The 13,036-nt window shown below is 41.1% G+C and overlaps 1 long non-coding RNA gene across 1 annotated transcript; it reads right to left on the reverse strand.

The window, feature by feature from the left end:
• Window positions 1-495: 495 nt before the first annotated feature.
• Window positions 496-4,746, reverse strand: LOC121846781. Its single transcript, XR_006083708.1, has 2 exons — window positions 4,163-4,746; window positions 496-1,358 (listed from the first exon to the last, which is right to left on the reverse strand). It is a non-coding gene; the product is annotated as an uncharacterized LOC121846781 (long non-coding RNA).
• Window positions 4,747-13,036: the final 8,290 nt, after the last annotated feature.

The following is a 13,036-nucleotide window of genomic DNA, read 5'->3' on the forward strand; positions in this document are numbered from 1 at the left end:
TTTCTGACTGTTTGAGCAGACACATGCACATTTGTGGCCTGCTGGAGGTCATTTTGCAGGGCTCTGGCAGTGCTCCTCCTTGCACAAAGGCGGAGGTAGCGGTCCTGCTGCTGGGTTGTTGGGCTCCTACGGCCTCCTCCACGTCTCCTGATGTACTGGCCTGTCTCCTGGTAGCGCCTCCATGCTCTGGACACGCATGTGACATTTATTGTCAATCAGTGTTGCTTCCTAAGTGGACAGTTTGATTTCACAGAAGTGTGATTGACTTGGAGTTATATTGTGTTGTTTAAGTGTTCCCTTTATTTTTTTGAGCAGTGTATGAGGTGATTTGAGTCATGCTTCTTCAGTAGTGGAGTAAAGAAAATTAGCACTAGAATATTGTAAAGAAATGCTGGAGTAATGTAAGATTGTTAATAAAATTGATTATACTGCGTCCATGTGTATAGGCTGCAAGTACGTTGAAATAAGTTATCATCAAGTCATTGAAAAAAGACCTGAAAATATATATTTTATAAACAATTCAAAACATACACACAACAGCATCATATTAACATTAACCTGCTCTTTTTTTGTTAGTCACTTTTTGTTAAATCACATAAATAGTAACTCTTTCAATTCAGAGCCTGGATTTTTTCCCTGAGGTTAAAATCTATATATATATATATATATATATATCATGTGGAAATCAATTTATCAAATTGAACAGGGGGGCAAACATTTAGGGTGCTACATTATAAATTCATTCAAATACTCCGACTACAATGTTAAAACATTCTACATTCTATATTGTGACAATATTTCATTGATATCGTGAAACAACTCCTTCATGTATGTATTTTCTGATGCTTGATGAGATATGAGATATATTTTATGAGAGTACCTCATCATATTGATCATAGCTATAAGATTTCTCTCCTGTGTGTGTGTGTTATCTGGTGTGATATCAGGCCTCTTGACTGAGTAAAACTCTTCCCACATTGATCACAGCCAAAAGGTTTCTCTCCCGTGTTTTAAGGTCTACTGAAGAGGTGAATCTCTTCCCACAGTCAGAGCAGCAGTGAAGATTCTATCCAGTATGTATTCTCAGGTGTAGTTTAAGTGAATCTGATTTTAAGTAACTCTTCCCAGTCAAAACAGTGGTGAGGTTTCTCTCCTGTGTGTACTCGCTGGTGTATTCTCTTATGTAGTTTAAGTGAATCTGATCTTGAATGACTCTTCCCACAGTCAGAGCAGTGGTGAGATTTCTTTGCGGTGGGCCTCTGCAGGTGTTTCTTGAGGTGTTCTGATCTGGAGAGACTCTTCTCTGCCCTGTCAGCATCATGATGTTGTTGAGGATCCACGATAGTCCTGTCTCTCTCCTGTGTGAACGACAAAGTCAGACAGATGGTTAAAGGCCCAAAACAGCAGAAATCCACTGTTTATTTGAGGTAAAAGGTGACGCCCAGAGCGTACCCATAAGGTTGTACAACAATTGACGTCTGTTAAATTATTTGACAAATGTCTTAAAACAGTCAAGTGAGCAACAATCTTGTATTGTTTTCACATTAGTAGTAAAATCGATGATTGGAGGCTAGAAATAAGTTATTAAAGTTGCTGAAACTCTAAGCAGTGTGCCAGATGACTTTTGGTCTCCAATTTTGGCCCCTTTCTGTGTTTGCTAAAACGGCCGCACTAGGGCGAAGCACACACAATTTGGTTAAAGAAACTCCTCCCTGCTAATGAGGAAACCGCTAGTTATGGATGTAGTATATCTGGTTGGAGCAAAAATGGTGAGTGAAGATTTTAGTTTTTCACAATGTATACTGAATATTACAGCTCACTATCAGTGCAAGATCAGGAGTGCTACTCAAGGAAACTCACATTAAGCTCTGTGTCTATTCACTAATTCACCAACGTGGGGGAAAACTCAGGGGAGTTCTCATAGGCTGACAGCAAAAATAGCCTCCATTCCCAGGTTGAATATGAGTGCATTTCACATTACTTTTGGATTATAATTGTCAGGCTCGCTTGAATCTCCTGTTTAGTGTAATATGTGTCAAATCAACTGCTTTATACTTTAAAAACACTTCAACCAGTAAAATGCTCTTTGGCTAGCTTTGCCATCTGCCTGACAATGATGGTTGGCACACTAAGTGTTTAACAAATTGGCCCATAACTTCACCTAACAACAACATAGACCTACAGTAGGACCCATAACTTCACCTAACAACAACATAGACCGAGGACTATAAATCATTTAATATTTCAGGTGAAACATGGAACCTTAAATGTCTTTGTCATGACATTTCATAACCTGATCACCAGATAATTTTGTGAATAGTCCCACTAGACTATTCTGTAATGTTTTGTCATTCAAAATGCCCTTAATATAGGAAAATAGCTCTGTGTGTTGTTCAATAGCCTATCCATCAAGGAACAGTGTGGTGGAAATTTCCTCTATTTACCAAATCATGGGAGCAAACCACACACACGTCAGAGTTAGTTATCAAAGTCCATCTTTAATTATATGAGCTCTATCACAATCCGGTGACTCTCAGGTAATTCAGTGTCTCTCAGTGAATTCTCTGAGAGCCCCTTCCACATTGCAATAGCCTTTTGACTTTCAACCGTTCAGTATCTCTAATGAAAAGTTGAGAGTCCCCACACAACGGCAAAATGGGATCCTTTATAGCAAAGATCACACATAGTCAGACAGCATAGACAAAATAAATCGTTCAGCTTTGTCTCCTTACTCAAACCCCAGAACCATAAACCAACCCTCCATATCAACAGGCATATATCAAATTGTCATTTAGATACAACCAACTCTAAATACAAACTCATGGAGAGGATAGAATGATTCCAGACACTGCCATCCTCCATGGGAAAAATAGGGAGTGAACTGGCACACACACAGTGGAGCAAAAGATATGTTTACACATGATGACACTTTGACCTCTCCCCTCTCTGCGGCCCATGCAACTTAGTCTCGACACAGAACAGATAACTGCAACCTCGCCACAGTATTATACAAAAATACCATTCTGATGAGAAGTAACTTGCACACATTTGACAAATATAAAACATGTTACATATGTTACCAACAAATTCTGAATCTTCCACGACAACAGTTCTCTACACACTATGAGCTAAGTATCTCTGTGCGCAAACAGACTAACGAGACGCTACTGTAAATCAAGCAGACAATAACACATTATAAACATCAATTCGTTAGGGATGTTGGATCCAACGTGGAGCACAGCATAACTGTCTTTACCAGAGTAATGAATGAAGAAGCACTTTGGTTGTTGTTGCATGCGTGATGTTTGTCATGTGACTGTCATTCAGAAAATGATTTCCTGGATCAGCTGATGATAGTTGAACATATGACTGTAACTAAACAGCCACAGAATTAAGTGTTATGTGTAATTATTGAAGAACTGTATTAATGATAGTATCCATTTGGGTGTTGTCAATAAAGTTAAGGTGACTCTCAGTTAAAACCATTGGATTTAGCAAACTCTGAAATGATTTAGGATTTCTGTGCCCATAAACTGTTTTCCCAGCGTAATATAAGGAGACACTAAATGTTATGTAGGTAGAGTGCATTTCAGAGATCTGAACACAAAAAAACTGTACTAACAGGACAATAAACTAAACCACAAGGCCAAATCTACACTGGAGGAGCTTACCAAGATGACATCGAATGCTCCTGAGTGGCCCAGTTACAGTTCGGACTTAAATCGTCTTGAAAGTCTATGGCAAGACTTGAAAATGGCTTTCTAGCAACAACCAACTCGACAGAACATGAAGGATTTTTAAAAGAATAATGAATATTCACATGAAGATCCGTGGCATATTGGATGACATCACAACTTTCCATCAAGCAACTCCTTGAATGCCTTACTATGACATCACTTACTCCTTCTAGTTTGCAGTTGTCTAAAAAACACTATTTTGCTCAAAACATTTACAGTATTTGTTTCCCTTTAGTGTGTTTATACTTTACTGTATTTATATCACACTTTTCAACAGGAAAGGTTATTTTTAAAATCACTGGAGGACATCATGAACAATTCCGACAGTACAAAAACATATTCAAGTGTAGAATGTCCTTTTAAAAATCACACATTAGTTCATCAACTGCAGAGTTTGTGCCCCTGTTTTATAAGATAGTACTCACTGTATTTACTGGTGTTAATCAGATCTCCAGTCTTCTCTTCTTCGTCCTCTAATGAGACAGTAATCGCCCCCTCTATATCCTCCACTCCAAAAACAGCATCTTCCTCTCCTTTCACAGTAACATCCTCCTCCTCCTCTTTCACTCTGAAGGCGTCTTTCGCATCTTCTTTCAATGAAACATCTTTCTCTTCTTCTTTCACAGTAACAGCCTCACCCTCTACTTGTTTTTGTATTATAACAGCCTCCTCTTCCTCCTCCTTTTTCACCAGAGATTCTTTCTCTGTCCAGCAGACCTCTTCTTTTGCAGGAGGAGAGTAGCTTAGTGAACTCAATCGTCGGGGATAATAGCTTGTTAGCATTAGCGACTAGACTAGTCCTAACTTAACCAGCCAGCTAATTGACTAACAACGTAAATATTCAATTAAATGGGGTAGCTAGTTGTTTCCACATAAGTATGTTTAAATCATAGTGGCAAATAAACCACAAAATTATCCCAAAGAACTTCAATGTTCCGACTTTGATGTCTGGCGAGCTACCAAGGTGGCTGCAGTTGTTGAAGAAGCATTCCGTCCACTAGATTATACACACTAGAAACATCGCCTGAAAGACACATATCGCCATCTGCTGTCTGGAGGGAGGAAACGCAATTTAGCAGTTTAGGGAAACGTTTTTTTCCTCTCCATTAAGTGAGAATATTATATCAACACGTACAAAGAGCAACAAGTGTTGTTTGATTAGTTCAGATTTTTAATGAGACTTTAAAACAAACTCTAGATCTACTCCACATCTGTATTTCTGATTAAGTCAAATAAGTAGATATCAAAATAAGCACCTAGTTATTGATACCCTTGAAAGCAAAATTTACTCTATAAAATAAATAAATACACTTTACCCACTACTAGGATATTTTAGCCCAAAACCTGGTTACCTCTCTGCTAGGAGACTGAAATTTGGACCTTAAGTGGATCTTCCAGCAAGACACATCAACAAAGAAATTGTAAATTGGGCACAAAATCAAAATGGGTGGCAATAATTCAGACCCCTAACTTTTGAGAATTACGTGTTAAACTAAATATCTTTGTCTTTGAGTTTTGTACTACTCTAAAATATATAACTTCCCTTTATTTTGTTGGTGTAACAATACATCATGTAGATGTATATAATGAACAGACTAGGTCTATACTGCTCCTACATGGTGTACCAATACATCATGTAGATGTATATAATGAACAGACTAGGTCTATACTGCTCCTACATGGTGTAACAATACATCATGTAAATGTATATAATGAACAGACAAGGTCTATACTGCTCCTACATGTTGTACCAATACATCAAGTAGATGTATGTAATGAACAGACCTTTTGTAATTTTAAATATGTAGCTAATAAACAAAAATAACCGTTTGTACTTGTAGGTAACCAGATCGTGACTACAACTAAGTTACAAAGTCTTTAACCACACTGTGTTGTTACACTGGTGAGAAAAAACTCATGCTTCCTACCCTTTAACTTGTTGTCTGAAAATAAAATCTCCATTTTACTCAACTGCGTTACCCACTCCAGTCAGCAGATGGGGGTGTGGGAATTTAAGGCAATGCTGTTAGTGTGACGTATAATCGAGGGGACGGAACGCTTCTTTCAACAGCAGCAACAGTTAGTCAGCCACCTCGGTAGCTTGCTAGACAAAATAGCCGAACCAATAAAGCTCTTTAGACGCTTTAGTGTATATAAGCCACTGTGTTTTAAACCCACTTCTGTTGTCTAGTTAGTTATCCGATTTAATTTCATTTTACAGTGCTGTTATTAGTCAGCTAGCGGGCTTGTTAAGTTAGCATTAGCCTAGCTAACATCCCCGACCATGCGGTCACTAAGCTACTCTCCTGCTACAGAAGAGATCTGCTGGACGGAGGAAGAGGAGGATATCACAGTAAAACAAGAAGTAGAGGGTGAGGCAGTTACTGTGAAAGAAGAAAAAGACACGTTCCAAGTGAAAGAGGAGGAGGATGTTATAGTAAAAGAAGAGGAGGATGCAGTTTATGGAGTGAAAGCGGAGGAGGGGGAGATGACTGTTACATCGAAAAAGGATGAGGAAACTGGATATCTGGGCCCGGTTTCCCAAACGCAAGGCATCCAATGGTTCTAACGATGAATTTAGCCATAAGATGGTTTCGAGAAACCGTTCCCTGATTAATACTAGTAAGTACTGTCTTAAATACAGAGGAACAAATTCTGTAGTTGTTGAACTGATGCTTGGTGTCAAAGTGGAAATCTGCAATTGCTACATCCATATTGTGACTTTTAAATTATTTATTTATAGCCATTGATTCTTGAAGAATATAAATCAAATCAAATCAAATTTTATTTGTCACATACACATGGTTAGCAGATGTTAATGCGAGTGTAGCGAAATGCTTGTGCTTCTAGTTCCGACAATGCAGTAATAACGAACAAGTAATCTAACTAACAATTCCAAAAAAACTACTGTCTTATACACAGTGTAAGGGGATAAGGAATATGTACATAAGGATATATGAATGAGTGATGGTACAGAGCAGCATAGGCAAGATACAGTAGATGATATCGAGTACAGTATATACATATGAGATGAGTATGTAAACCAAGTGGCATAGTTAAAGTGGCTAGTGATACATGTGTTACATAAGGATGCAGTCGATGATATAGAGTACAGTATCTACGTATGCATATGAGATGAATAATGTAGGGTAAGTAACATTATATAAGGTAGCATTGTTTAAAGTGGCTAGTGATATATTTACATCATTTCCCATCAATTCCCATTATTAAAGTGGCTGGAGTAGAGTCAGTGTCATTGAGAGTGTGTTGGCAGTAGCCACTCAATGTTAGTGGTGGCTGTTTAACAGTCTGATGGCCTTGAGATAGAAGCTGTTTTTCAGTCTCTCGGTCCCAGCTTTGATGCACCTGTACTGACCTCGCCTTCTGGATGACAGCGGGGTGAACAGGCAGTGGCTCGGGTGGTTGATGTCCTTGATGATCTTTATGGCCTTCCTGTAGCATCGGGTGGTGTAGGTGTCCTGGAGGGCAGGTAGTTTGCCCCCGGTGATGCGTTGTGCAGACCTCACTACCCTCTGGAGAGCCTTACGGTTGAGGGCGGTGCAGTTGCCATACCAGGCGGTGATACAGCCCGCCAGGATGCTCTCGATTGTGCATCTGTAGAAGTTTGTGAGTGCTTTTGGTGACAAGCCGAATTTCTTCAGCCTCCTGAGGTTGAAGAGGCGCTGCTGCGCCTTCCTCACGATGCTGTCTGTGTGAGTGGACCAATTCAGTTTGTCTGTGATGTGTATGCCGAGGAACTTAAAACTTGCTACCCTCTCCACTACTGTTCCATCGATGTGGATGGGGGTGTTCCCTCTGCTGTTTCCTGAAGTCCACAATCATCTCCTTAGTTTTGTTGACGTTGAGTGTGAGGTTATTTTCCTGACACCACACTCCGAGGGCCCTCACCTCCTCCCTGTAGGCCGTCTCGTCGTTGTTGGTAATCAAGCCTACCACTGTTGTGTCGTCCGCAAACTTGATGATTGAGTTGGAGGCGTGCATGGCCACGCAGTCGTGGGTGAACAGGGAGTACAGGAGAGGGCTCAGAACGCACCCTTGTGGGGCCCCAGTGTTGAGGATCAGCGGGGAGGAGATGTTGTTGCCTACCCTCACCACCTGGGGGCGGCCCGTCAGGAAGTCCAGAACCCAGTTGCACAGGGCGGGGTCGAGACCCAGGGTCTCGAGCTTGATGACGAGCTTGGAGGGTACTATGGTGTTGAATGCCGAGCTGTAGTCGATGAACAGCATTCTCACATAGGTATTCCTCTTGTCCAGATGGGTTAGGGCAGTGTGCAGTGTGGTTGAGATTGCATCGTCTGTGGACCTATTTGGGCGGTAAGCAAATTGGAGTGGGTCAAGGGTGTCAGGTAGGGTGGAGGTGATATGGTCCTTGACTAGTCTCTCAAAGCACTTCATGATGACGGATGTGAGTGCTACGGGGCGGTAGTCGTTTAGCTCAGTTACCTTAGCTTTCTTGGGAACAGGAACAATGGTGGCCCTCTTGAAGCATGTGGGAACAGCAGACTGGTATAGGGATTGATTGAATATGTCCATAAACACACCGGCCAGCTGGTCTGCGCATGTTCTGAGGGCGCGGCTGGGGATGCCGTCTGGGCCTGCAGCCTTGCGAGGGTTAACACGTTTAAATGTCTTACTCACTTCGGCTGCAGTGAAGGAGAGACCGCATGTTTTCGTTGCAGGCCGTGTCAGTGGCACTGTATTGTCCTCAAAGCGGGCAAAAAAGTTATTTAGTCTGCCTGGGAGCAAGACATCCTGGTCCGTGACTGGGCTGGGTTTCTTCCTGTAGTCCGTGATTGACTGTAGACCCTGCCACATGCCTCTTGTGTCTGAGCCGTTGAATTGAGATTCTACTTTGTCTCTGTACTGGCGCTTAGCTTGTTTGATAGCCTTGCGGAGGGAATAGCTGCACTGTTTGTATTCAGTCATGTTACCAGACACCTTGCCCTGATTAAAAGCAGTGGTTCGTGCCTTCAGTTTCACACGAATGCTGCCATCAATCCAAGGTTTCTGGTTAGGGAATGTTTTAATCGTTGCTATGGGAACGACATCTTCAACGCACGTTCTAATGAACTCGCACACCGAATCAGCGTATTCGTCAATGTTGTTGTCTGACGCAATACGAAACATCTCCCAGTCCACGTGATGGAAGCAGTCTTGGAGTGTGGAGTCAGCTTGGTCGGACCAGCGTTGGACAGACCTCAGCGTGGGAGCTTCTTGTTTTAGTTTCTGTCTGTAGGCAGGGATCAACAAAATGGAGTCGTGGTCAGCTTTTCCGAAAGGGGGCGGGGCAGGGCCTTATATGCGTCGCGGAAGTTAGAGTAACAATGATCCAGGGTCTTTCCACCCCTGGTTGCGCAATCGATATGCTGATAAAATTTAGGGAGTCTTGTTTTCAGATTAGCCTTGTTAAAATCCCCAGCTACAATGAATGCAGCCTCCGGATAAATCGTTTCCAGTTTGCCGAGAGTTAAATAAAGTTCGTTCAGAGCCATCGATGTGTCTGCTTGGGGGGATATATACGGCTGTGATTATAATCGAAGAGAATTCTCTTGGTAGATAATGCGGTCTACATTTGATTGTGAGGAATTCTAAATCAGGTGAACAGAAGGATTTGAGTTCCTGTATGTTTCTGTCATCACACCATGTCACGTTAGTCATAAGGCATACGCCCCCGCCCCTCTTCTTACCAGAAAGATGTTCGTTTCTGTCCGCGCGATGCGTGGAGAAACCCGCTGGCTGCACCGCTTCGGATAGCGTCTCTCCGGTTAGCCATGTTTCCGTGAAGCAGAGAACGTTGCAGTCTCTGATGTCCCTCTGGAATGCTACCCTTGCTCGGATTTCATCAACCTTGTTGTCAAGAGACTGGACATTGGCGAGAAGAATGCTAGGGAGTGGTGCACGATGTGCCCGTCTCCGGAGTCTGACCAGAAGACCGCTTCGTTTCCCTCTTTTTCTGAGTCGTTTTTTTGGGTCGCTGCATATAATCCACTCCGTTACACTGGTTGTAAGGCAGAACACAGGATCCGCGTCGCGAAAAACATATTCTTGGTCGTACTGATGGTGAGTTGACGCTGATCTTATATTCAGTAGTTCTTCTCGGCTGTATGTAATGAAACCTAAGATGACCTGGGGTACTAGTGTAAGAAATAACACGTAAAAAAAACAAAAAACTGCATAGTTTCCTAGGAACGCGAAGCGAGGCGGCCATCTCTGTCGGCGCCGCAAGTAGATATAACACATGCCTCATGAGCTTAGTTCAACTGTTATAACCCATCAGAACCCCAAATAAGCTTTTTTTACTCTAATGTTTAGAAACAATGTAAATCAACACTGTATAGCCTCAACATGGTTAAAACTATAATGTTGTTATCATGGATGGTCAGTCCTTGCATCCATAGGTCTGTCTATGAATTTTTAAAGTAGTTACATTTCTCCAACCCCATCATCATCATCATCATCTTATTACCAAAACAGTGGTGGAATTACAGATGTATTATTGTTTGAACTGCAGATTGGTTTGTTGTGGTGGTTTTTTAAACAGCAACAAAATGGCTGTCCAGAGGCTTGGTTTGGTCAACAGCTGAGGGATGGGGGAAGGAGAAATGTAACGACTCTCAAATTCATAGAGAAAGCTATTGTAGCAACCGTAACCCAACACCTAGCGACATCGTCAAGAAGTTAAGAAATCTTGGCGTACCAGTTACGCAAGGTGTTGGCTTGACAGTCGCTGGTCCCAGGTTTGAGTTCAGCTCAGGGCTACCCCCTGAATCCACTACACTATGAATACAGGGACTGGCCATCCATGAGGTCAAAATTATCATTTTAAACAGATTTTGAGGCTATATAGTATATTCTATAATTGCCAGTGTAGATTTCATGTGGGGGCAAATTATTAGAGCTGTTGATAAGTCATTGTATAATATTCAGCCAATTATTTTTCATGCCATTACCTATTGAGGCGAGGGGTTCCCCTCAGTGAACTCCACCCCCCGTTCAGCTGAAAAGGTGGCGCAGGGAATGCAAAAATATTCTTTAGAAATATTTAACCTCCACACATTAACAAGTCCAATACCTCAAATGAAAGATAAACACCTTGTTCATCTACCTAGCGTGTCAGATTTTTAAAATGTTTTACAGCGAAAACACAACATATATTTATGTTAGACCACCACCAAACCAAAGAAAAAACATAGCCATTTTTTTCCAGCAAAAGATAAAAATCACAAAAGCAGGATAAAAAAAAAATCACTAACCTCTTGAAAATCTTCATCAGATGACAGTCATATGACATGTTACACAGTACATTTATGTTTTGTTCGATAATATGCATTTTATATCCATAAATCTCGGTTTACATTGACGCCATGTTCAGAAAATCCTCCAAAATATCCTGAGGAATTATAGAAAGCTACGCCAGATAACAGAAATACTCATCATAAACTTTGACTAAAGATACATGTTCTACATATAATTAAAAAGATACACTGGTTCTTAATGCAACCGCTGTGTCACATTTGTTTTTTACGTTACGGAAAAAGCCTAACATTGCAATAATCTGAGACGGCGCTCAGACGTAACAATATTTCTCCGCCATGTTGGAGTCAACAGAAATACAAAATTACAACATAAATATTCCCTTACCTTTGATGATCTTTCATCAGAATGTAGTGCAAGGAGTCCTAGTTCAACAATAAATCGTTTTGTTCCATAATGTTCAATTCTAGTGTCCAAGTAGCAGCATTTGCTATCACTTTCAGCTCACATGCCCAAAAAAATGACTTCTGGTCCAGGATAACTTTGCATGAAAACTTCCAAAAGACATATTACAGGTCGAAGAAACTAGTCAAACGAAGTGCAGAATCAATCTTCAGGATGTTATAATCATATATATCCAATAACATTCCAACCGGATCATTCGTTTTCATCTGGGGCTGATTGGAAAAAATCCGTAGCACTCAAAGAGAAATGCGCCACAACAAAATGGTATTCTCTTGCGACACCGACTATTTTCCCTCCCATTAGGTCAAAGTTCACAGAAAATGCTCCATTACACTTTCTACTGAATGAGGACATCTAGTGGAAGACGTAGGAAGTGTTTCCAGATCCATAACTTGTTGGGAAGGGAGGGGGCGATGACGTGAACGTTGCCCCAACTTTCAGGATTTCAAAACTTGTTTGGAAGATTACCTGCCCTGTGAGTTCTGTTATACTCACAGACATACAAACAGTTTTAGAAACTTCAGAGTGTTTTCTATCCAATATTAATAATAATATGCATATATTAGCAATTTAGGACAGATTTTGATGCAGTTCACTATGGGCACGCAATTCATCCAAAGTGGAAATACTGCCCCCTATCTCTAACAGGGTGTTACAAGATACTTAGATTCAATTACAGTCATGAATTGGTTTGAAACCTTTGTTTTTCAACCCTACTCAAAGTTGGTGCCTTGACGGATTTGTAAAAAATTTGTCTTGAAATACTAATTATTTATTTATTTAAATGTAACCCATATTTAACTAGACAAGTCAGTTAATAACAAATTCTTATTTACAATGACTGCCTACCCCGGACGACGCTGGGCCAATTGTGCGCCGCCCTATGGGACTCACAATACAGCCTGGATTTGATCCAGGGTGTCTAGTGACGCCTCAAGCACTGAGATGCAGTGTCCACTGCGCCACTCAGGAGCCCCAAAATCATGTTCTAGTGTTGTCCCCGACTAAAATACATCTTGGTCAACCAAGAGTCATCTGTTCTTTCTACTAATCGCCCCATGTGTTTTTATAAAATCAAATATACGTACTGAACTTGTCTGATGCTTTAAGCTGTCTGGTACCAGAGGGACGGTAGCGTCCCACCTCGACAACAGCAAGTGAAATTGCACGGCGCCAAATTCAAAACAACAGAAATCCCATAATTAAAATTCCTCAAACATACAAGTATTATACACCATTTTAAAGATAGACTTCTTGTAAATCCAACCACAGTGTCCGATTTCAAAAAGGCTTTACGGCGAAAGCACACCATCTGATTATCTTAGGTCAGCACCTAGTCACAGAAAACCCTACAGCCATTTTCCAGCCAAGGAGAAGGCTCACAAAAGTCAGAAATAGCAATTAAATTAAACACTTACCTTTGATGATCTTCACCTGGTGACACTCCCAGGTCTCCATGTTAGACAATAAATGTTTGTTTTGTTCGATAATGTCCTTCTTTATGTCCAAAAACCTCCGTTTTGTTGGTGCGTTTAGTTCAGTAATCAAAAGGCACAATG

This window comes from Oncorhynchus tshawytscha, linkage group LG07 (assembly GCF_018296145.1).
Source record: "Oncorhynchus tshawytscha isolate Ot180627B linkage group LG07, Otsh_v2.0, whole genome shotgun sequence".
Lineage (NCBI taxonomy): Eukaryota > Metazoa > Chordata > Actinopteri > Salmoniformes > Salmonidae > Oncorhynchus > Oncorhynchus tshawytscha.